Raw genomic sequence first — 26,613 nt, 5'->3', positions numbered from 1 at the left:
TTGGTAAACTTTGTGTTCTATAATGGTGTACTATAAAAGGATCAGGAAAGATCCCAGTCTCTTTGTGGAGTGTGTTTATGAGTTAAAAGTCTTATGTTGATATTAAAAGAGCTTTAACTCAGAAATTGTTATTCCTTAAGGCTAAACTTAACAAGGATAACACTATACAATCCTAATCTTATAAAACATACAAATTAAACATCAGTTACCTCATTAAGGATCAACTTATTTGACATGTTCAGATTTAGCATATATATATATATATATATATGTGTGTGTGTGTGTGTGTGTGTGTGTGTGTGTGTGTGTGTGTGTTCTCAAAGTTAAGCTTAAAACTAGAAACTAAAAACAAACAATGTTTATCTAGTTTAGATATACCTAACAGATAATGATTTGAAATGCATCAAAGATCTGAGAATATAGCATTTAAAATGTTTAATAAAAAAGCTTTTTGTGATAGAGACATGCCAGCCTATGGCAGCACCCCAACTCCTCCGGAGAAGATGGATGGGTGCAGAAGAACTTCTACCTGGAGCTTGCTTTAAATGTAATGGAGTCATGGAGTGGAAAAAACTCTCTTTCACCTCAACTTCTACCAAGAACCTGCCCAGACTGTGGACAAGCAGGACGCTGGGGAATTAAATTGATTGACCTGCTTTGCCAAGACAAGTAGGCCACTCTCCCCAAATTCCTACTCCACAGGAAAGTCTGTCAGATCTTCTGAGCCTGGCAGCTGAAGACTGATGCTGCCCTGGGACCTCTGTCCTCAATGACCATGGAGGAACCTGGGGTAGCTATCTAGGTAACCAGTAAGCCCCTGTCATTTTTAATACATTAGGAAACTGTTTCACTTCTGCTTACTCAGGTGAAATTTATCCTTCTCAGATCTGATGGTGTTTGATGACTAGGGTACTGATAGCTTTGCCAATTACCAGTTCTCTCCCTCCAAGGCTATGACCACTTTGATAGTTTATTAATTAAGTTTCTTGTTAAGAATACAGACAGGTTTGTTTTGTTAACAGTCTTCATAGTAAAGGATAAACAGGTTTCAGATGTAAATTTCCACTAAAGGAGCACAGAAAATGATTTAAGATCATGCAAGTTGTAAATGATTTAAGGTATGTAAAGATGTTTTGGACTCCTGTCCCCTTTCTATGCTATTATTACACTAGAATTTTGGAGGTTCAGAGTTTTTCCATTAGTGAATGGAGTTCTGATAAACTGATAAAGCACTGACTACTTACTATTCAAGATTTTAACTTTCTTCTGGTTGTCTTTTAAGTATAGACGTAAAGAGGTGTGTTTAATTCGGCTAAACTCAGGCCTATAAATATAGGAAAAATGTTAATACCCTTTAATGCCTTTGCTATGACACCAAGGTGTAAATAATCTGTTCTAGCTGTTGTACAGACACCTGCATGTTCCTGAGGAAAGCGTGCTGCTGCTGGATCAAGGAATCTAGTCTGGTGGAGACTAATTCTGAGTCACTCCCAAATTGTCTGAAGAACTTCTCCATCCCGTTCTTACCAGCAGTCTTCACTCTTCCCATGGCTTGCCCCACTCACAGGGCTGGTGGTAACAATCTATTTTTTTCTCCTAGTAACTTTCCTTCTCTGCTTCCTCCAGGAACAGATGCCAGAGTCTCCAGGATGGCAGTTAATCGAATGTTTCTTCACCCACACCTCCTGCTGAGCATGAGCCCACTGACTCCCAACTTCCCCTCCCCATATCGTCCTAAGCCAATACTGAAGAAGGTTAGGGTGTTGGGCTGGAAAAGCTCACCCTGAAAAAGCCCCATTCTCCCTTTCCAAACCCCACCCCCTCAGAGAATCTCCAACAAAGAAAAACGGCCAAAAAAATTAATAATAATAAACCCAGTTCCACATTCTTGGCAACTGTGGTGGCTCCTCCACTGAAGTTGCCAGCGGCCCAGTCCCCACCTAAGGCATTATAATTGGACACAAACCTAGTTTGGAGGACACATCATCACTCCTTGCCTACAGAGTACATAAGCACCCCCCTTTATTTTCTGTAAGGGTGTAGAGCGGCACTTGTGGCTGGCCATGGCTACCGAGTAGAAAGGTCACAGTCACGACATATGGTGATATTTTATTTGTGCTGAAATGTGACTTTATTTGTATGTTAATAAATAAAAGTGCCTGGGGGTCAGAGCTAATAGCAAGCCATTTAGCAGAAGTATGGCAGTGGTAGCACATGCCCTTAATTCCCGATCACAATGACAGGCAGATGTCTGTGTGTTCAAGGACATAGCCAGCATGGAGACATATGCCTTTAATCTCAATACCAACCATAGAGACCTAGAGGTCTGTATAGATAGGCAGTGATGAGGAGGTCATGTGGTTGGGTTTACAACCAATGAGAAGGCAGAACTGAAAGTCAATAAAAAGACAGACACACAGGAAGTAGGTCTCTTTCTCAGAGGAAGGACAGCAGCGGCAGCAGGTGGTAAGAAGGCGGTCTTGGTCTCAGCTCTTAGCTGCTGCTCTCTGACTTCTGGGGCTTTTAATTCTGCATTTGGCTCTGTGTTTCTTATTTAATAAAACCATTCAGAATTACATCTACAATGACAGGACCCAGTGATACCTTTTAGAGCTTTATTAAGAGAAGGAGAGACAGAGACAGAGACAGAAAGACCGCACAGAGGGAGAGTACAGAGAGAGAACGTGAGAGATGTGAGAGTGCATGTCCGGCCTTTTAGGCTGGGACGCAGTCGCAAACTGATGATGTAATAAAGTCCCGAGCTGCACATATACAGAATCCTTACAGTTTGGCCATGTGATTTTTCCCCCGCCCCTTCCCCCACCTCGATCTCTAGGGGCTGGAGGACTCACCCAGGAGTTGCTTTGCTCAGAATAAACCTGGTCTTTTACTTTTTAATTTGGCTTGATCTGGCTTACTGCATCAGTGGAGAAACCTATTATCAAGTTTTTACAGAAAATCTATTACATAGAAGCAAACAGCTTTTGTATCTCCTGACACAGGCCCCATGGTGGGACTTAGCTCCCTTTCCTTAAACTAGTCTTCTTGTCTGTGTGGCTCCACCTAGAAAGGGCCTTCTTTGGGAGAAGGGAGATGGAGAATCAGGTCTGCTCAGGAATAAGACAGAAAGAGAAATACTGAGAGGGAGACAGGTGGGTCCTGACAGCCCAGCAAGACAGCAGAGATAGGAAGACTGCTTTAGTATGAGGTCAGCAGGCTACATAGCAAGATCCTGCCACAACAAATAAACCAAACACAACAACCTGTGGAGCCACACAAAACACACCAGGGTGGAGGGGCCACACCCTACAGTGCTCTGACTTCCAAACCCTGCAAAACCAACCAAGCTCATTCATTGCCATCTCCAGATTTTCAGATTTTTATGAACCTAGCTTCAAAACTTCCCTCCATCCTCCACAGAGCATTTGATTCAAATCTGAGAATTTTTGGAATTTGGATTATATGCTACAAACAAATTTCATTATAGTTCTACTCTTACCTCCATTTTGATTTTGTTTTGTTTAAATTTAGTACCCCAATTCCTTCCATGGAACAAGAGAGGAACTTTCAAGAGCTTTGGAAAGCATTTCCGTTGATTTCTCCATGTTGCAGGAACACCTCCCGGCATCCTTTAAACAGTACAGGGAGCATCAAGCAGTCCATGTAATGCAGAAGCTCTGAAATAAGCAGGAAACGCAAGAAAAACATCAGCTTTGGAAGCAAGGTGTTCTTGCCATTTGCTTTCAGTATGGATAATTTCCACCAAGTTGCTATTCAAATAATGTGCTTTTGTTACGTTAATGTAGTATTGGAGGAAGCAGTGAATCCAATTCCCAAGTGCAGATAACTGGTACTAGGGCATTCTCACTGAGGAGAAGGTAATCTCACTGCTGGGGTCCAATGTTCCTTCTGAAATATTTCAAAGTGATTTTCTGAGGAAGGATCTGCATGAGTTTTTGAGGGACTGTCAAGGTAGCAATCTTGGCAGCATCTTGACACTAAGCGAGCATTTCAATATACTGTGTGAGATCCCGAGTGAATTGACAAGGTGGGTGAGTCATGTGAGTTAGTCACATTTTAGATGTTTAAAAATTCACTTGTCCTTTGAGAAACAAAACCCACATTAACTGAAGCTTCAGGATGTATTTCTGCTAGCTGGCGCCAGCGATACTTTAATCACTTATTGCTCATGGACTATAACAACCAGATGTTCAGATTTTAAGGACATCCCACCCACTTCCCAAGCTCCCAGTATGATCCTAAATACCCACTTGCAGCTACTTGTTTCTTTGCTCGTGGCTGAAAACATTGTAAAACTGACACCAAGTATTGTGTGAATAAAATATGTCAGGAACAGCTTGTATTTAATAAGTAGCTATGGACCAAAGTAGAAATTTCACAGCCAATGTTGGAGAATCATTCTCTCTGATAAAGATGTCTTCTGATAAATTAGTTATGGTTTAATGGAAAGAAAGTTATGGAATTAGAACATTGATGCTCGATCCCAAATTCAGCCACTTGTTCAGTTTTCAACCTTGAGTAACTATTTATTTCTAAGCAAAATAAGGTGCTAATATTATCTTCCTGTGACTGCAGACTCAAGAGACAGTAGTGAAGGGGGGCATGCAGCTGTGTTTAGTAAATACCCACAGTGAAATGTAAAGTGAACAAAAAGGTAATGTATTTTCCATACTAAAGAGAAAAGATTATATTCAGAAGATGTTTGAGGCATAAAATAAAGTGGAAGTTTTATATCTAATCAAACAACATTATCTGCTAAGCTGGGAGACATAGCCGACAGCCCAATGCAAAATGAAAATATGAGGCCCCTTATTCAAGAAATAGGAAAGTGGTGGTGTGTGGGAGTGGGAGGTTCCAGTGACAGAGTGCTTTCCTAGCATGGACAAAGTCCTGGGTTTGATCCCCAAACTGCATAAATTGAGTGTGGTGGCACATGCCTAATCACAACACTCAGAAGGTAGGGGTAGAAAGATCAACATTTAAAGGTCATCTTTGCTGCATAATGAGTTTGAAACCAACCTAGGCAGCAGGATCTCTGCTTTGTATTCTTTCTTCTTTTAGTCTTGAGGTCTCTTGTGGAGGCAGGCCTCTCTTGACTTACAGTGCTCAAGTAACTACTGACAAATGCAGAATGCTGAGCCAAATGATTGTAGAATACACATTATTTTCAAGTTCTGAATTGTTGGCTACCACTTGTTGGACCATAATGGAAATATTAACAAAGCTGAATTGACTAAAGTCACACAAAATGTTTCTCATCATAATGCAATTTGGCAGTCAAAAACAAAACAAGAAACAGGAAATCAGAATGGGTCTGAAGCCGAGTAATACAAGTCAGAATGTTTCATGAATCAAATAAAAAAGCTCAAGAGTTATAACCAATAACATTACCCTGAAAAATTAAATGCATAGGTATCATGCTGATGGAAATGTATACATTTGTTCTTAGGAATGAAAAATGCCTGAAGATCAGCATTCTCACTTCAAAGGTTAGAAAAATAAATGAAAGGCAAAGAGATGAGAACAAACTCAATAACAGAAAAATGCTAAAACTAGCAACATAAAACAAGTGATTGGAAATAGATAAATGCGCACTGGAATAATACTATAATAAATCTCTGGTAAGTATGATGAATGAAAAAAATCAACAAGTCACAGACTTCAATATTATAGTAAAAGGTGCCGTGTTCGTATAAGCATTATGAAGGACAGGAGGTGACACTAGAACCTAAGTTACTTTAATGTTTCTTGAAACTCCATACAAACGGATTCTTCATATAAAGGATACGTTACCAAAAATAGAACAGATGTTTAAATTTCCTTAAAGAAAGAATTTGTAATTTAAAATTTTGCACAAATTAAAATCCTATATATGACTTCATTGTAAATATACTAAAATTTTAAGAAAGTATAGTTAATCCTCTATTCAGAAAATCACAGAAAAAAACAAAAAAGAAGAATCCTAAACCCATCATGTACATATTCCCATCCTGACAAAACCAGAGCAACAAAGAAAAAATATAGAACAATCTCTCACTCGTGAAGGAAGGAGACACTACTAAATAAACTTTTATCAAATTGAATCCAACAATTAGTTTAAAAGCTGATGATGCATTATGATCTATTTTCATATTATGAGGATAAAAGAGGTTTTTAAAATTTGTTATTTGTGTGCGCATCTAAGTGTGTGTTTGTGTACGTGTACATGTGTGTGATGTGTGTGCGTGTACAGGCATGTGCATGTCACTGTATGTGTATTAGAAGACAGGATCACAGAGTTGATTATCTCACTTGCTCACTAGGTTTTCTGCTGTCTCTGCAATGTTGTACTCTCCAGGCTAGTTGGCCCATGAGCTGTCAGCATCTTCCATCCAGCCTCCCATTCACCATGTTTTCGGGTTACAGATACCAGCCCTGCATCCAGCTTTTTGCAGGTTCTAGGGATCCAACTCAGGTTGTCAGGATCATGCAACAAGCACTTCCACCCACTGATCCATCTTGCCAACTCAAGTAGATAAAGCTATTTTAACACATAAAAGTCAGATGATGAATTAATCAGACAGAAGACCAAGGAAGAAAAGAATTTCAAAAGACAATTTGATGATGTGTGCATTAGTTATTTTACCAATAAAATATCATGACTAAAAGCATCTTAAGGAAGAAAGGGTTTATTTTGGTTTATATGTTCCAAGAAGTAGAGTCCATCATGGTGGTGGGGGCGTCATGGCGACAGGCAGGGGAAGCAGTGGGACAATATCAGGAAGCTGGCTGGTCATATCTTCATCTGCAGACAGGACATGGGGCGAAGATGTAAATCCTCCAAACTCCCCCGCAGTAAGTACTTCCTCCAGCAGTACTCTAATCTGCTGATGGCACATAATCTCTTCAAACAGTGCCCCTAACTGGGAACAAAGTGTTCAAATATAGGAGCCTATCAGGGACACTTCTCATTCAAGACGCACAGTGGGCTGCACAGATTTTAAAGTGTTCCTATAGGTAAAAAGGAAAAACTTCCAAATTGCTACTTGAAACTGAGTAGTAAAATGTTTTAAGTGAAGAATAAAATATGAACATGATTACTCATCCCTACAGTTACTGCCAACCACAAAACATCAAGAAATTCAAACAGCAAAAATGCAAGATTGGAAAGAAAGAAAAAATGTCATTATGTATAGATGATATAATTTTTGCATATAGAAAGTCTGATAAAGTATCTCAATAAATTACAGCCTTGGTGAATATGTTAGCAAGTTTACAAGATACTGATTAATATATAAAATCAGTGTGTCTATACATTTGTAACAATTGGAAAATAAATTATTTTAGCAGCTACTATTCCAAAAGTATTTTTAAAATCAACATTCAATAATGAATATGACAAAAGAGGTAAACTAATTTTATAAAATAATCTGTAAATGTTGGATGGTGATCTTGCTCAGGGATGAAGCCCTTGCTGAGGCTTTTATAACCCTAACTTCCATCCTCAGCAATGCAAAGAAAGGTTAGGGTGGTCAGTATGTTTTTGACAACATATAGAAGAAATAACTAGATGATGGCTATACTATGTTCATAATTTGGAAAATTCAGTGTTTTAAGGAGTTTTGATTCTGTACAAATTGATACACAGAAAGCCATCCTGACTGAAAAACTTGTACATTTATTTTAAGAAAAGACAAAACAACAGTAAAGCAAACAGAAGAAGCTGGTTTTGACCTATCTGTGGAAAAGATGTTAGAGAAGAATAGAGAAGGTAAACGGCAACCCAACAGTGAGAACAGGCAGGAGCACACCCTCATAGTGTTTCCAAGAGACTGTGATGGAGGACGGGCAGGCAAGGCGTTTTCACAGTTAAAAAAAAAAAAAAAAACCCTCAGTGGCAGATCTCTTCATACATACACACTGGGCTTGGTGGGTTTTGACACAGAAAAATAATAACTAAAGAGTGGCATTTTTACTCAATCAAAATATTAATCTCATATAGATTATAAGCATGATGCTCAAAGTAAAAGCATCATAATACATCTATAATACAATTTAGGAAATACCTTCATGGATGACACTAGGAGACAAGTTCATCATAAAACACAGGAAGCACTAAGCGCAAAGGAAAATGGCTGACAAGTTGACTGTATTGAAGTTGAAAACACTGGTCATCAAACAATAAAATGGAAGGAGAACTATGGAATCAGAGGAGTTATTTGCAACCTGTATAACTAAAAAAGACTGATAATACTCAAAATGATGAGTAAATAAGAAAAAAGACAGAAACCAAGTAGAAAAATTATTGAATAGGGACTTGAGAAAACATTTCATGAATTATGAAAGAGGATATAAATTGTGTTCTAGTTTTAATTCTGTCATGGATTTTTTGGTTTTGTGGTGTAGAAGTGAATAAAATATATTAGGTATTGAAAGTATAAAATTTAATGTGATGCTTCCCATCTGTTTGAATGTCAATTCTAACTGTATATAAGTTCATTAAGTTGCATAGACTTTGGGGCTTGTTAATTTTGGTGTGTGATGTTTTTTACTTGAAATTTTTATAGCAAATTTTATTAAAATTATTTTAAAATAAGCCACAAACAGAGGCATTTCATGAAGGATGATGTCCAAATTGCCAATAAGCACAGGAAGTGCCTCTCAGCCATATTAGTCACTAGGAAAGCTAATGATGTCTTCCAGGAAAGACCTCTGCTGCACACAGTACAATGGCTGCTTAGAAGTCTGTCCAGACTAAACAATGATAGAGACACAGAGCAGAGAGAACTCTGACTTCCACCTGCACAATCTCTTTAGAAATGTGTGGTACCATCTTCAAGATTGAAATTTGGAAACAATCTATGCTCCAGTCGCGTTTTTCTCTTGGATACACACCAACATGAACTTGTTCACAGGTTCACCAAGGAAGAGATACCTAATTTCTTGGCACTGTATTTCATAACAGCTAATAACCAAACTGTCTATTATGAAGAGATGTGTAAAAGTATTGACATGGTCACACAATAGAATACTTCCCAGTAACAAAAATGAATAAAGTCCTGGTACATGAAACAACAGTTCTCATGAATATTGCAAGTGACAGGAACTACATCTGAATGAACACTTACCCTGTGACACTGGTTAGGTAAAATTCAAAATCAGGTGAAACTATAATGGAGATCTATGGTTGCATCGATTTCTAGGGAAGGAAAGGCTGATTTTAAGTCAAGGAACATTCATGTGAACGAAAACTTCTCTTCCCTCCAGAATCTCACTCCTATGAGCTCATGCACACAGGAAGTCTGTCCTGGTGGCACACACTTGTAATCTCAGCACTCAGGAGGCTGAGACAGGACCTGAGTTTGAGACCAGAAGCAAAACTAAAAACCTAGTCAAACCATCGTAATGTTATTAGCTTGATTATAGTTAAATATGCTAACAACCAGACTCTTTCTGATCAGACATCAAATATGGCATTAGTGGGAGTGCATTAAGCAAGCCAAGCCAGAATTCCTGTGAAGAGTCTAATACAGATAAGACTGAGCAGAGCATCCTGTCTCCTTTCTCTTCTCCATCTTATTTGACTGGAGGAGTTAGCAGGAGATTTGAGAGCATCTCAGAAAGTGGGACCTCCATCTGTTTATTTAAGTGTCACCATTTCCCTACGTAGGGAAAAGAATTCAGGTGGAGAGGCACCAGAACCAGCTTTCTAACATACGAAAAACCATGATTGACCTTTATTTAAAAAAAGAATTATTATATTTTTTTTTATTATATCATTGTGTGGGAAGAGGTATGTGCTCATTAGAGGCCAGAAGAGGTTGTCAGATCCTTGGGAGTTATAGTTAACAGTTACTCAAGAGCCACCTTGTGTGGATGCTGTGAGCTGAACTCAGGTCCTCTGCAGGAGTGGTACTTACTCAACCACTGAGCTATCTCTCTAGCCCCTGTAGTCGGAAGATTTCCTGTGTCCCAGCTCTCTGGCAGTTGGGACAAATCTCTCCCACTTGCATCCCCCAAGTAAACACACAGAGGCTTATATTAATTATAACTGCATGACCATGGCTCAAGCTTTTTGCTAGCTAGTTCTTCTTATATCTTTTTTTAAAATAATTTTTAACTTTTATTATTCATCCAGACATCTGTATGTATCTTATGAGTGTTTGCAATGTGTATGTGGTGTGGATGCCAGAAGAGGGAGTGGGATCCCCACCCCTCCTTCTGGATTATAGGCAGAAGTGAGACACCTGACATGGGTGCTGGGACTCAAACCCAGGTCCTCTGGAAGAGCAGCAGGTGCTCTTAACCACTGAGCCATATCTCCATCCCCTTTTCTTATATCTTAAATTAGCCCATAACTATTAATCTATGTATCACCACATATTTCGTGGCTTTACCTGCATCCCATTACATGTTGCTCCTTGGGCGGCTCGCTGGCATCTCCTATGCCTCTCCTTTCTCTTCCCATCTATCTGTTTGGATTTCCTCCCTGCCTCTAAGATGCTTTGCCATAGGCCAAACAGCTTTATTTATCAATCAATCAGAGTAACACATATTCACAGCATACACAAAGACATTCCCCCATCAAGTCCCTTGATTTCTCTGTTTAAAACAACAAAAAATACTATTAGCAGCAGAATAAAAACACAAGAATACCCCCCTTTAGAATAAAAGGCTTATAGAAAACAGCATAGTAATGAAAAATTGTATTTATGTATAAGTGAGGGGAAGAAGTGTCTGAATGGAAAGCCTACAACTTTTGCAAGCATTCTATCAATACCACAAAATAACCCAAATGTCACTAAAGAACTCAGTCCTGTCTATGGCAGGGTACTACATCTTCTCTGTTTTCACAGATTGTCTGCCCCCTATCTGATTTCAGATGTGTATGTAATAATTTTAAGAGAGTTTCCAAGAAATAGCCATTGTTAGGACTTAACAATTGCATTGTTATCACAAAGAAACTGGGAAAAAAGAATTTAAATAGATAAGCAAATGACTGGAAGTTTAAACTTTTTAAAATTAAAAATAATTTGAAACGCAAAAGGTACCAGATGACAGAAACCCAATTTTCGTCTTTCAACATTAATTACTATGTCTTAGGAAGTAAGCTGCACTCAGATTGATTAGCCGTTTTTCTTTCGAAGCAGCAGCATTAATCTTTGGAAATACAAAACAAAACAGCACACACTGACTTTCTCCCCATTTTTTTGTACCAAAACCCAGATTCTACATTCTACAGAGAGTAAGCTTTTTGTCAGCTTCATGCAGAAGATGAAATGCTATGGCCTGAATTAACTGTGGAAAAGCTGTTTACTGGCTACGGGGTATCAGGCTGCATGTTTTGCAGTTATTCACACAGAGTAGACTCTGCATCTAAAGGTGCACACACCATGTGCACTTCACCAAACAGCACAGGCTGCATGTCCTAGAGTGGGTTGTTTCCATGTGCCCTTACCAGATCTAGTTCAGCACTTTTATGTTGGTTTGCCATGGAGTGACTATAGCACCCCTAAATGTCTGTGCTAAAACCTTAATGTCCAATGCAATGTTATGAGGAGATGGAAGGGACCTTTAGGTGGTAAAAGGTCACAAGGTTGGAACTTCTCATAAATGGGATTTGTACCCTAATTAAAAAGGACGTCTAACTCTCTGATTTGTAAAGACACAATGAGAAATCACCTATCAGCAGCCTGGCAGGGGGAATTTCAGCAAAGCCCAGCTGTGCCAGCAACTGCTCTCAGAGATTCAGCCTCCAAAACTGTGAGAAATAAATTGTTTAAGCTCCCTAGTTTCTAGCGTTTTGCTACAGCAGCCCAAAGGAAGACAAATGCCACTGCTCCTGATGCACAATGGTTTTTGTGTAAGTATTGATAGTGAACAGAATACTATTGACTTTTGTGCATTTGCCCTTACTATCCATGATAAGTTTACTTATTAATTTAATCTATTACCTCTAAATTTTATTGTATTGTTTGTGTGCCTATTCACAGTTTCTGAGAAAATAATTGGTGATATTTCTTCGTGCCTATTCCTAGTAACATTTTGCTTTTCACTTTATCACATTGATTAAGATCCTACCTATATCCTGAATGAAATCTTTAAAACCTAAAATCATTAAATAGGATTATATTTTTATTATCTTTTTATAATAGCATGTTAGCATACTAAGGAGTTTCTTTTTTCTTACTGGGTGCTGACATGCTCATAATAAACAGATGTTAACTTTTAGAAAACGCTTTCTATGAACCAACCGATAGGCTGACTTGGATTATTTTTTCCTTTGTTTCAAATATATAATGAATTATATTAAGTGGTTTTTCAAATAATCTTTTAAAATTGGAAAATCTCCTTTGTGCATAGTTAACTTAGCTAGTGTTTTCTTTAAGATTATTTTTGAGTTGCTAATGTGAAAACTTAATGTATGCATAATCACTTCTCAACCAGTTCAGAGGCAAACACAACCATTCACTTCACTGATACTTCACACCTTTCTTTCTCTTTTTTTTTTAAATACTGTCCTTGTCTTTTCCCATTGCTGTGATAAAATAATCTAATCAAAGAAATGAGGGCAGGAAGTCAAAGTGACAGGAGCTACAGTAGCTGGTCACATGATGTGCACGGTCGGGAAGGGTAGTGAAGGCGTAGAGTTTCAGCTTACTTTCTCCATTTTATCCGTCCAGGATCCCAGTTGGGATGGAATCACCCACAGTGGGCAGGCCTTCCCACCTCAAGTAACATAACCAAGACAATCTTCCACAAGCATGCTTCGAGACCCATCTCCAAGTGAGTCTAGATTCATGCCAGGCTGACAATTAACATTAGCCATCACAATTCCACGCCTTGTCAAGTCAACACTCAAACACATCACATTTAAGCCATAACTTTCTGCTTCTTGTCTCCACAGAGTCATGTTTATCTCATAATGTAAAATACAGTCCAACTTTAATGATTCTCATGTTCTTAACAATTCCAAAACTGTTACAGTTCAAATCTCTTAACTGTGAGCTCCTATAAAATAAGGATACATCCTCCCAACATGCAATGGCACAGAGTAAATATTGCTATCCCCAAAGAGAAGAACCAGGGAATAGAAGGAAGAATCCCCTGAAAGAAACACCAAAATAGAGACTAGCAAAGACCATCTCCTACAGCGCTTTGTCAGGCATCTGGGGCTGACAATTCTGGGTTCAGATGTCTTATGGAGCTTCATCCTTTCCGCTCTGCCACCTGCAGCGCACAGATTCTACCCTAGCCAGGCTCCTGGCCATAACTGCAACTTTCCTAGGCAGATGTACCATAGCCCAGGCATCTTTAATATCCTGGAGTCTCCATTGCAACTAATGGTTCACCTAACAGAAGACCTCGCAGGGCCTCCCTGTGCATGTCACACACTGCTTGGCATCAACTGTTCCCCACGACGTCCCCAATCGAGCATCTTACATCTTTCGTGCTCACAAAGCCAGTACAATACAGACCGTGTTGCCAAGTTCTACTGCCAGCTGGCTGTGTCACCAGCCTCCTTAGACCACAGTTATATTGATCTCTGTGTAGTGACTCCAGGGAAATACTTTTGCAGGCATCTGCTCTGAGGAGCAGGGAAGTACTTCAACTCAGTCTTTATTCCTTAAAAATCAATCTGAATCCTCACTACGTGGAGCCTCTGGGGGGTGAAGCTTTGGACTTGGGACATTTTTCCTGTTGTCTCAATGTAGCACAAGTGGCTTCTCTTCAATGTGTCACTTTCTTTAACACAGCTGTTTTGTTAGTATCAGTCTGAATCCTCTCTTGTCTTGAAGTTCTTATGCCAAAGAAATTAGTCCACCATTTTCTAAAATTCTACTTCACTCATGGTCTCAAGACATTGGCAGAATGAAGTCAGATTCCTGGCCAACTAATCACACAAATGGTACTACCCACTTATTGGTAAGAGTTCCTGTTCCCCTCTGAAACCTCATGAACTAGGACCCCACTTTCTGCATTTCTCAGTATTCTTTTTTCAAACTCTCATCAGAATAGCCACTAAACTCTATTTATAGCATTTTAGGGCTTCTCTAACCTCAAATTCCAAACTTTTCCACATTCATCTTAAAAGCCATTTCCAAAGGCCTAGCAACCATACAATCTAGTTTATCATACCAATGGCCCCACTCTAGGAGATCAGCTTCTGTCTTCATTTCTTTTCCTGTCACTGTGATAGAAAATATTCTCACCAAAGCTAACATAAGGGAGCCCGGGTTTATTTCCTCAAACAGTTCATGGCACAGTCCACCATGACAAGGAAGCCAATGCTGCAGGATCTTGAAGCAGTTGGTCGCATTATGTCAGCACTCAGAAGATGAGAGCAATGGACACAGACATAGTTTTTAATCAGTTTCTCCATTGTGTATGTCCAGGATCCCAGTCATGGAATGGCACCATGCAAAGTAAGCAGGCCTTCCTGCCTGTATTGATGTAATCAAAATAACACCTCACAGGAATCCACAGAGGCCCTTCTCTCAGGTGATTCTGGATATCACCATAGCTATTGTTGGTACAAATTTTACTTCTAAGATTTGCAGCATACCATCATTTTTGTGTAGTCAGTAGCCATTTAGGATTTGTCTTAGCTAGGGTTTCTATTGCTGTGAAGAGACACCATGACCATGGCAACTCTTACAAAGAAAAACTTTTAATCAGGACTACCTTACAGTTTCAGAGGTTTAGTTCTTTATCATCATCATGGTGGGACATGGTGCCATGCAGGCAGACATGGTGCTGGAAAAGGAGCTGAGAGTTCTACATCTGGGTCCGCAGGTAGCAGAAGGAATCTGTGTCCCACTGACCTGACTTGAGTTTATGAGACCTCAAAGCCCAGCCCATCCGCTGGAATCTCCAGCTTTGCCCCAGTTCTTTCTCCAAACCCCGCCCTCCCAGAAAAGCTGTCAAAAGCCCAGTTTCACATTCTTGGCAGTGGCTCAAGGTTCCACCTAAAAGTACACCATAATTGGTCACAAACCCAGCTTGCGGAGGACACATCATCACCCCCATGCCTACAGGGTATTTAAGCTCCTCCTTTAGACCGGCCATGTGATTTTTCTCTTGTCGACCCTTCATCGCTCTCTGGGAACTGGAGGGTCACCCTGGAGTGGTTTGCCCAAATAAACCTGGTATTTTATTTTTTAATTCTGCTTTATCTGCCTTACTGCATCTGCAGAGAAACCTATTATTGGGCTATATAAAACCTATCACCCACCTCCACAGTGACACATAATGCTACTCCCTATAGCCAAGCATTCAAACACGTGAGTCCATGAGGGCCATATCTATTCAAACCATCACAGAGTTATAGTTTATCTTTTCACTTATACTTATTTTTCTAGTTTAATACTTTTTCTTCTGCCCACAAAAGATACATTTTCTTTCCTCTTCAATAGTTGGCAGTTTATCATGAGAAGCCTGTTTGTGTGTCGACTTCTTTATCTTGTTTGGGCCACACGGAACTACTGAGTGAATAGTTTCAATCTTTCACATTTGGAAATCTTGTCTCATATTTCTTCACATCACTCCCATCTTTCTCTTCCAATAACCATGGTAGATCTTCTCCCTGTCCCGTGTCTGTACTTACCATTTGGTTTTCAGGCTTTTGCAATGTGGATGCTTTCTTTTACTCAACCATCTGCTTTCAAACCATCTCTTCTCTAGAGTCAACCTTGTGTAGCTAAACGGTTTGAGGAAGGACAGAGGGAAACTCTCTCTTCTTTTAAGGAGAGCCATTCTTAGTATATAGCCATTGCCGCCTCACAGAGCTTAGCCCAAAATGAACACTGATGAAATGGTGGGAGTCTATGGTTCTAGCCAAAGATGAGTACGTAATGGAAGTGCTACTTAGAGTCCAGGAGACGTGTGCTGGAACTCCTTCACACCTGGACAAGCTTGTTTAGAACAAGCTTAAGATACTCTTTCCTTGAATGCTATACCTTACATATGAAAGGATTCAAGATTTTGGCAACTCTCTTCTTTAGAGATGATTTGTCCAGGCACTGAGCAGAGAGAACATGGGTTGATTGAGATTTCTGCTGTGGATATTGTTCTGTATAAATAAAACACTGATTGGCCAGTGGCCAGGCAAGAAGTATAGGTGGGACATGGAGAGAGGAGAATTCTGGGAAGTGGAAGGCTGAGTGAGAGAGACACTGCCAGCCGCCACCATGACAAGCAGCATGTGAAGATGCCGGTAAGCCATGAACCACATGGCAAAGTATAGATTTATAGAAATGGGTTAATTTAAGATATAAGAACAAGCCTGGTGGTGGTGGCACACGTCTTTAATCCCAGCACTCGGGAGGCAGAGCCAGGTGGATCTCTGTGAGTTCGAGGCCAGCCTGGGCTTCCAAGTGAGTTCCAGGAAAGGCGTAAAACTACACAGAGAAACTCTGCCGCGAAAAACCAACAACAACAACAAAAAAAAGATATAAGAACAGTTAGCAAGAAGCCTGTCATGACCATACAGTTTGTAAATAATATAAGTGTCTGTGTGTTTATTTTCTAACAGCAGCTGTCAGACTGCTGCGGTTTGGCGGGACCTGGAGAGAAAACTCCAGCTACAGATTTCTGATTCTATTCTTTGTCAAGTTTTGTCTATATTAGTTTCTTCTCAGTGACCAGGTGTGTTTATGTTCAAAGTATATAATAACTGCTCAGAGTGGTTAGTAGCCGTCTCCTTCATGGTCAGCCTCAGTTCAAACATTCATGCTGTTTGCCCATTAAATAACTGAAAGCTCTGATTTTTGTTTCACATCTGTCCTGATGGGTCTAGCAGTGTAGAAAATGGAGAAGTCTTGAAGATGAGTAGAAGAATAAAACACCAGATTCAGGCCATTAAAATGACTCAGTGGATAAATGCATTTGCAAAGTAGCCTGGTGACTCGAGTCCATCCCTAGAACCCACATAAAGGTGGAAGGAGAGAATTATCACCACACAGTTGTCACCTGACCTCCACCTCCACACCATGCACCCCAGCACACACACATACCAACAATGATAATATATATTTCTAAGTTTAGTCAAAAGAAAACATTGGACTCACTTTCTACACTTCAATTTTCATAAAGATCTTACTTCCTCAAGTCCTAGATGATAAAATATCCTGACTGAAAAAACAAAAACAAAAACAGAAGACCCCTGCAACTGCCTTGCTGTCATTGCCTGACTGTTAATCTGTCAGCCACATCCAAGACTGTTTAGACAGATAGTTTCCAAGACAACCTGCTTTGCTGAGCCAAGCAGTCCCAGGATAGGGTGTGGGGAAATTTCTCAGGATCCTCTGCAGCTGCATCTACTTCCTCATACCAAACACCTGCCAACCTTTATGAGAGCCTGCCTGGCTTCCTTCCCTGACATCCCTGACATCCTGTTCAGGAAGTCTGATGCCCCTTAGTGTGTTCGCAGTCTCATCTGTTGAGGTCAGACTTTGATCTCTTTTCTGCCTTTTGTTCCTTTATTCTACACTCCAAAATCTAACACTGACGGCCTTTAAACTCACAATCTCATTACTCTCTCGCAAGCTCTCTGAGAATGCTAAAATCCAGGCCAGACCTGCTTGACCACTGTGGCCTGGACTGCTAAGGCACCAATGAATAGCTTGAAAGAAAGCTAGAATGAGTATATCCTTGGTACATGTCCAGGACCAGCATTTCTGGACCTGTGGGTTGCGATTCCTTCAGGGGTCACATAACAGATATCCTGCATATAAGATATGTACATTGTGATTCATTACAGTAGCAAAATTACAGTCATGAAGTAGCAATGAAATAATTTTATGGTTGGGGGTCAGCACAACATGAGGAACTGTGTTAAAGGGTCACAGCATCAGGAAAGTTGAGAGCCACTGTCCTAGACCAAAGCAAGGGCTGTTTTCCCTGGTCATTCAAAGCCATCAGAGAAGCCTTTGTCATTCTCTTATAAAATGGATTAAAAAAGTAATCTTAGGAGGACAATTTATTGAAGGGATGGATAGAGACCAAATATCTTTTGCTATGTTAAAATTTCTCAGCTAGTGTTTAGGAATATACATATACATATGCATGTACATATACAAAGATACATAAATATACATAATTATACACAAGTATATAATACATGTAACAACAATTAATGACAAGAGACCACGAATTTGAAAAACTGCATGAAGGGGGATACGGGAGGATTTGGAGGGAGGAAAGAGAAGGAAAAATGATGTAATTTTATTATAATCTTGAAAAGTAAAGAAATAATTTTTTAAAAAACCTTCAGTTTATAGCAGCTCTTAAGAAAAACCATGTAGATGGGGGAAGAAGAAGACTCCATGTGGTATTTTTCTCTGTTTTCCTGGAGAAGAAAGCAGTATATAAATCCTTGCATTTTAGTTGACTCTCTGATGCACAACAAGGACAGCAGACTCACTGAGGCAAGAACACGCAAATGACATCAAGGAGTCCACAGCCCGGTGCTTCTGCAGCCAGATGGCGTCCGTGTTCTCTTCTCTCAAAGGTATGTTTAGCTGGCCTCTGCATTTATGCTACTTAGATACAGGAAATGGAAGTTTTCAAATGATGTAAAATGACTCCTACAACTACAGTTATTTTGTGTTTAGGATGAGGAAAAACAAAGTGGGATAAAATTCATTCTGTTTTTATGCTTTGTGTAAATGGAGATTAAGGCGTGCTAATTATTTGAGAGAGAATAACAAAATGCATGCGACAATTTCTCTGTGCACTGACCCTCTCATTTGAAGTAAATATGACTTTTCAGGAATTATATTTTATGACATGACACTCAGCTGCCTATGGATGCTTGATGTCCAAGGCTTTCCCCCATCCACATTCTCAAATGCCCCCCACTTATGGGTCCAGGAAGTTTCTTTGGCACAGTGAAAATCACCCTCCCTTCCATATTCTCCCAATGTTTTGACTCTTCCTGTGGAATCTAAAAGAATGACTAATAAAAATGTAACATTCGGAGGGAAACTGAGCAAATATAAGAAAACATGAAGTGCCAGGCAGCGATGGCACACACCTTTAATCCCAGCACTTGAGAGGCAGAGCCAGATGGATCTCTGTGAGTTTGAGGCCAGCTCTGGTCTACAGAGCAAGATCCAGGACAAGCACTAAAACTACACGGAGAAACCCTGTCTCAAAAAACAAAACAAAACAAACAAACAAACAAAGAAAAACTATAAAGTGTCCTTATCAGCCAAAGCAAACTTTTCTGAAATTTGAGTAAAAACCTGCCCAAGGTGAATGAACAGGTGGTCTGGAGTGGCTGCTATGCTGATAACATTCATTGACTCTCTGCACAGGATAGTGAATCTGAGAGTGCTCCCGTGACTGGTATAGGGGATAATGGTACCAAGTGGACACAGACATACTTTATTTATGAGTCTAGTGATTATAGAATCAAACTAATATAACATTACAACCTTCATATACATTCATTACATAGAAACTTAAAAACCAAGGGGCACTAGACAGCAAAGAATCATTGGCCTGACCAAACATGGGAATATAAAACTTTTAGAAAATTTGAATTATTCAGACATTGTTCATAAAGATAATTACCAACTCAACCATGAAATAAGAGGCATCATTAACCAAATGCATTGGCACACACCTGCAGTGCTGGGACTAGGTAGACTGAGGCAGAAGGACCATAAGTAAAAGGCTAGCCCAAGCAACATAGCAAGACCCTATCTCAAACTCCCATGCCACTCCAAAGAAGCACAAAGTGAAAATCACTTCCTTTTCAAGAGAGACAGTAGAATAAAATCAGTCCTGACTACAGAATGCTCAGTGCTCCTATTAGCCGCACCTTCACCTGGGAGCTTGATTGACAGATGTCACTCTAAACTCTTCCATGCCCACTTATTACATCTACCTCTCAGAGAGAGACTCAACACTCTGGGCCCACAAATGCTGCATGTGGATACTTTCTGTACCGACCTCTAGGGAACACTGACCTGGAGTAACTCAAAGTTCAAGCCAAGCTGCCTGGACAGAGCTCACTGTTAGTACAAATGTGAATGGAGAAAACAGTTTTAAAACACCTACAGTGTATGATCATAAGTAACAGTAAACAGACTGGGCTTTCTTTTTACATTTCACAGCATTGTGTGTGTATCAGTCACAGAGTGGATGTGGGGCAATGAAAAGGAAGAGTACAAGAAGAAAAATAAAGTAGTTTGCTAGTTTGTACTGAATCTTGGGAGGAAGTAACTAGTAACCACTTCCTGCCCGGTGGGATTATTTGTTGCCTTAACCCATTGAAGAAAACCAGTGTCAGACTTGAATTATGACAAATGTTTGGTTGTTCAGTAGGTTGGTTTGCTTTGGTTTGTCGATGTAGCTCAGGATTGAAGTAAATTATTAATCCTGCCTGAACCTCCCCACTACCAGAATTACTGGTGTGCGCTACAACGCCCGGTGTACTACAGTTTTTATGTATACTTTTTCATTTCTTTGTAATTTTATGAATCTAGCTTTTTGTGCATTTTGTGTATATCTAGAAAAATTCTGAAAGGCAGGTATGTACTTTTAGATTCTATTCCAAGCACACAAGAAGCAAAATTTCAAAAGAGAAGATTGCTTTGGTTCCTCACTTAACCTTCCAGGTATTGCATGAGTGTGGAGATATGTCCAAGCCCTACTCTCCAGAAAATGTTTATTTAGGAGAAGTAAGAGTCATAAAAAGTATTGTTTTCAGATGCTATGAAAGGGTACTTAGCTCAGTTTAGGATGTCAGGTAGGCAGGGTCCCTGGCAAACCAACTAAACTGAGAAATTCAAGATTAATAAAATAATTCATGAGGAGCTTTAGAAAGAACAATAAAAGCCATTGTTAATGACAGTTACGATTCCTTCATTCAGCAGGCTTTATCATTACAACCATTTGTTCATTCAGTGACTCAGCCCTACCAGTATAAAGAACCGAACCTGTACCTTAAGGACACAGCTACCCAAACACTCGGTTTGATGGGTATTCTCACACACCAGGAGAAACAGAATGGAAATGTCCTCTGATCCAGCTACATGATAAAAGTTCCATGGTAGAAAAGTTGTTTTGTACAAACTGAAACCACCGGCCATTATAGGACTATGACTATGAAGTGTAATCTCTCTCTCTCTCTCTCTCTCTCTCTCTCTCTCTCTCTCTCTCTCTCTCTCTCTCTCTCTCTCACACACACACACAATGGGGGTGTGATATTTTAATTTTTCTTTCATTTTAAGCACATATGCACATGTGGTTAGTGGCTACTTCACTACACAGACAGAGTAGAAGGGTGCAAGAGCCCCTACTGGATGCCCAAGAGACGGGAAACAGCAAGAAGCAGTGTTTTAGTGGAGGGGAGGGCAGGGGCATTGGATCTGAGTGGCGAACACTGCTGGCTTAGGGGAGTGGGAGTTGAACATTTATGGAGGCACAGCACTGCTACTGTCATCTTGCAGCTGTAGTGGGTCACAGCCTCTCCAGACAAGTGGATATTTTCCTTGCTAGCAGCAGTCAATTCATATTTTCATTTGCTGGGCAGCCCAAATATTTGTCAAAAGGCTGTCATTCAGCTTGATGGTGCTTGCTTTTCATTCCTTGTAGCACACAGGGAAAGATTTAAGATGTTGGCTTATTCAGGTTTAACAGCACAGTGGACAGACCACTGATCCCAGACTTTTAAAAAGTGAACTGGTCTTTCCTTCTGTACATGCAGCCATGGAGAAGGGGGAAGTGGACTTTTAAACAGGAAGAATTTCTTTTTTTTAAAATTTCTTTTCTTTCTAATTATGTGTATGATTGTGTGCTTGTGTGTGGGTTTGTGTACACAAGTGCAGGTGTCCAAAGGAACTAGAGGGAATCAGTTTCCCTCAAGCTAGAGATAGGGGTAGTTGTGAGCCACCCAGTCTGGGTGCTGGGAACTGAACTTGGGACCTCTACAAGAGCAGTATGTGCTCTTAACAGCTAAGCCCCAAGGAGGAATTTTCATCGCATGCCCATTGGGTTCTGTAACATTTCCCAAGTTTCTCATCACTTGTCTTTGGACATAATTTCTTTCAAAATCACAAACCATTTAATTTTCTTTCTATTTCCAAAAGTAAGTCTCCTGAAAATTGCCATATGGGATTTTTCAAATAGGAATATGAGCTTTTAACACTATCAAGTCTTGGGAGTGATATTTCAAATTTTTCTCAAAGTCGACAGGTTATGGGAACATTTGCTAAGGTTTAAGATTTGTTTAATATTTTATGAACAGCTTCTCAAAGATTTTCTATTTTTCTTCTGGTTTGAGTTAAAAATAGTAACAGCATGATACACCTGGGGGCATGTACTCTCCACCCACTAGGAAGAGTACCAATTCTCTTTCAAAGGTGAAGAATCAAGTCTTCAACCAAAGATTGTTGTTACACAAAAAGCTGGTCATCTGCTATCTAGAGTGCTCTCACCAAAATCTTATTGGTCAAGATTTTGATCTTGGCCTTCCTGGTCTCAAGAAGTATGAGAAAAAAAATTTTGATGTTTAAGCTATCTAATCATTAATATTTTGCTCTAACTAGCTAATCACAGCAACATCAACACTATTTTCTGAACTCCAACAAAGAAGATGACAACTTATTTTAAATAAAACTCCTTGGCCAGAAAGAAGTGAGATTCCACAAAAACAAAGTGAGCAGATCTCTGTGAGTTCGAGGCCAGTCTCATCTACAGAGCAAGATCCATGACAGGCACCAAAACTACACAGAGAAACCCTGTTTTGAACACCCCCCTCCAAAAAAAATAAATTTAAGAATGTCTCCATCTATTTAATATCAGCATTTATTTTTCACCCTGAAAAGACAAGTAACCTGGTCGTGTGTCTTGTTTGACAAAACACCTGACAAAATTAAGTTAGAAAAGAGAGTCTCCTTTTCTCATAGTTCCAGGTACAGACCATCATGAGAGACACTGGCAGCAGGATGTCTCACAGCCCCAGGTACTTATTCAAACATTCATGAATCCCATAAAAACACTAAACTGGAAGCTATAATATATAAGAAAAGCACTTGGTGCAGACCTGTGCAGGCCCTGTACAGGCTGCTTCGGTCTCTGAGTTAGTATGTGTTTTCTTCATGATGATTTGAAAGGCTTTGTTTTCTTAATGTCCTCTATCTTCTCTGGTTCTTACTCTCTTTCTGCCTCCTCTTCCACTGGGTTCCTTGAGCCCTGAGAAGAGGTGTAGCATGAATCTTAGAGGGTCTTATTAATAAAAACAAACCTGGAGCCAGGTATTGGGGTAAATGCTGGAAGATCAGAGAAGCAGAACAAGCCACAGCCACCTCACTTTACCAATTCCTCAGCTGATCCTGTCCCTCAGACTGGAAGCCTCTGTGTTCTCATCCGAATGTCCAATCAGTTCAACATTTTGTCAAGCAGTCTAGGCAAAAACAGTTTCTTGCCCAAATGGCTATTTTTGCCAAGAAGAAGATAAACTCCATATGGAGTGTCTTTGATGCCCACCTTTCCCTTTGAAATGAATTGGTGCTGCCAGGAGCAGATGTGTCTCATTGTCCAGAAAGTCTAAGTTTTTAAAACCTTTTAAATGCCATATTCTGTAGGTCTTTGAAGTGTTTGAAGATTATCTACCTAATTGAATTATATCTATGTATACCTAGAAAACTTAACATGGCTATAAATTTGACTATCATAGAAGACTAATTATTAATCTGTATTTCTTAATTATCCATTACAATTTAAATGAGCTGAACAAACATAATACCTTAAACAAGAGTAGAAATGTACATACAGTATTGCATTGGGTAGCTGTTCCAGCTTTGACCTGGAAGTATTACCCCCAGTTAACTGTCACACCTACCTATGACCTGCTCCTGAAGCAGGGCCGAGATGGGAGCCCTTGAGACCTGAGATCTGGATGTGCCAGCTCTCTTGGTTCCTGGTGATCCTGAATACTGGATGGTAGACTAAGCAGAATTCTCCAGAGAACAATACTGAACTGTACTTCACCTCTCCCAGATCCTGTAACCTATCCCTTTACTTGTTGTAAGTTACCCCAAAGTAAACCTCCCTTTTAACTATGTGGAGTTGCCTTAATGAATTTCCCATTACAGTATAACAAAATTAACTTTAAATGTGTATCAATAAACTAAAATCTATAGCAATGTAAAACATTTTAAACAAGTTGCTCTTTAAAAGTAGGTTCAACAATCCACCCTTTTATCCTATCACATCTGTATCCTATATTTCCATATAATATACCCCTTTCTTCTTTTAGAAAGATATTGTCTATGACCAATAACAATTTGTAGCCAACAACCTAAACAAAGACAAGCATCCATAATCCATTTTTTGGGCTGTGGGCATAGTTTTCTAGGCTACTTCCTGCTGATAAAGCATGCTGTATTCTTATGGGGATCCTGAGAAAATTAAGAATTATGGTCAAGTCATGACTGGAATAGTCTGTGATGTATTTTTTGAGCCAGTTGCCTTGAAGCTGTTTGGATCTTGGATCATCTGGGCCTGTCAGGAGGTCTTCCTTGATCAAAACATGTTAGCCTGGAAGCAATTCACAGGTTCTCATCTTCTGTGGAAACAAAAGCAGAACCTCTTTTCCAAAGTAACATATCTTTAAACATAAAAAAATTTAGAGTTCAAATAAAGGCATTTGAAGTCCAGATACCTTTTATATACATATATGCTTAACTCAACAGCTTTTACTATCAAACATCTTTCTGCAGTTAAAAATCCCAAAGACAACATAATCCAGATTCTCTGTGTAATATCCGTCTTTATGTGGCTTATTTTTATATTACTTTTACTGTCTCTTTAAAGACTTTATTTTTTTAAACTATCTATTTCTTTATATAACTGTCTATCCTCCTTTCCCTCTTTCTTCCAAGTCTCCGTACATTTTTAAACACATTGTAAACTGTTGAGGGTTTTATTTCATCTGAATTTGTTTTACTGTGAATCTATAATCCTTTTTTGACCAGGAGAGATTTTAAACTGCTGAACCACTTGGCTAGTACCAACATGACAGCCTTGGCTGCCGACTCTACCCACCTCAGCTTCCCAACATGGTGGAAGTATGCCTACCACCAACTCCAGGAAGCAGTGTGCTTATGTCTCTAAGAAGCAGCATGTTGCCTAGCAATCTCTCTCTCTTTCTCTCTCTCTCTCTCTCTCTCTCTCTCTCTCTCTCTCTCTCTCTCTCTCTCTCTCTCTCTCTCTCTCTCTTAACTAGCAAAAGCTAAATCTACCATGCAGTGCACTGCATGACTTGGAAACACCAATGCATACCGCTATGGGAATCTGCCATGCTGCTTAGTTCAAGCCCAGCTAGTTCAGTCGGTAGAGCATGAGAATCTTGATTTCCTGCGATCCCACCATAGTGTAGCTCAAGTTCACATGCCAGGGTGTCTCTGTGCCTTGGTGTCTCTATATCTCGGCCCGCATGAGACATGAAGTAGAAAGCTGGTTTGGGCTCCATTATTGTGTGTTTGGAAGCCCTTTTTAAACTCTTTTAGGCCTTATGGAAATTCAAGAGCCCCTTGTTGGTACGCCAATTATAGCTGGAAGATTTCCTGCATTCTGCCTGTGGTTGGGACAAATCTCTTACCCACAGTCCCACAGCCTTTTATAAAATAATTAAACAGAGGCTTAATATTATTTATAACTGCTCAGCCATTAGCTCAGGCTTATTACTGACTAGCTCTTATACTTAATTTAACCCATAATTCTTATTTATATTTAACCATGTGGTTTGGTACCTTTTCTCAGTTCTGCATTGTCATCCTGCCTCCTCTGTGTCTGGCTGGTGACTCCTGACTCTGCTCTTCCTCTTCCCAGCATTCCTTTAGTCCGCTCACCCTCCCTGTATTTCCTGCCTGGCTACTGGCCAATCAGCATTTTATTAAACCAGTGTACAAAAGCATTATCCCACAGCACACGTGTAAGCAAATACACACCATATTTGTTTTTCTGGGTCTATGATACTTCACTCAGGATATTTTCTAGTTCCATCTAGTTCCACTTACTTGTGAATTTCATAGTTTTATTTTTTAATTGCCAAGTAATACTTCATTATATAAATGCACCACATATTTTCTTAATACATTCTTTTACTGAGGGACATCTAAGTTGTTTCCAATTTCTGGATATTATGAACAGAGAAGCAATGAACATGATAGAGAAAGATTCTCTATGTTAGGATGAAGCATCATTTGGGCATACGCCCAAGAGAGGAATAGCAGGGCCTTGAGATAGATCAAATCCCATCTTCCTGAAGAACTGCCTCATATATGTACATAGAGGCTGTACAAATTTCTCCTCCCTTGGTGGGGGTCATTAAACAAAAAAATAGTGTTAATAGTGTTTGTTTCATTATCTGCTACTATTCATTTAGGACTTTAAGCTATTTTTGGTTCTCTTAAAAGTGGTTTAAAGAATTTGACTTCTTGTAGAAAGACTTCTCTTACTGACAAATTATCTTGAAATTTTTATTGAAAGTCAATTCTCCACAAACAAACTAACTCATTTTGGGAGACTCAGATCTAACCAGGCATCACACAGTCTTGGTTATTATAGCTTTGCATTGTTTTTAAAATGCTCAGATCT

At 39.6% G+C, this 26,613-nt stretch overlaps 1 long non-coding RNA gene across 1 annotated transcript in view; it reads right to left on the bottom strand.

Moving 5' to 3' along the window:
* LOC128096942 (uncharacterized) overlaps positions 1 to 26,613 on the bottom strand; it is a 267,925-nt gene that overhangs the window by 64,483 nt on the left and 176,829 nt on the right. The window contains exon 2 of the long non-coding RNA XR_008213774.1: positions 3,500 to 3,677. This is a non-coding gene — a long non-coding RNA (uncharacterized LOC128096942). The remainder of the gene's footprint in view (positions 1 to 3,499; positions 3,678 to 26,613) is intronic.

Source organism: Peromyscus californicus, unplaced genomic scaffold (genome assembly GCF_007827085.1).
Source record: "Peromyscus californicus insignis strain IS unplaced genomic scaffold, ASM782708v3 Scaffold_5__1_contigs__length_169319896, whole genome shotgun sequence".
NCBI lineage: Eukaryota > Metazoa > Chordata > Mammalia > Rodentia > Cricetidae > Peromyscus > Peromyscus californicus.
This window is presented reverse-complemented; position numbering and strand designations above follow the sequence as displayed.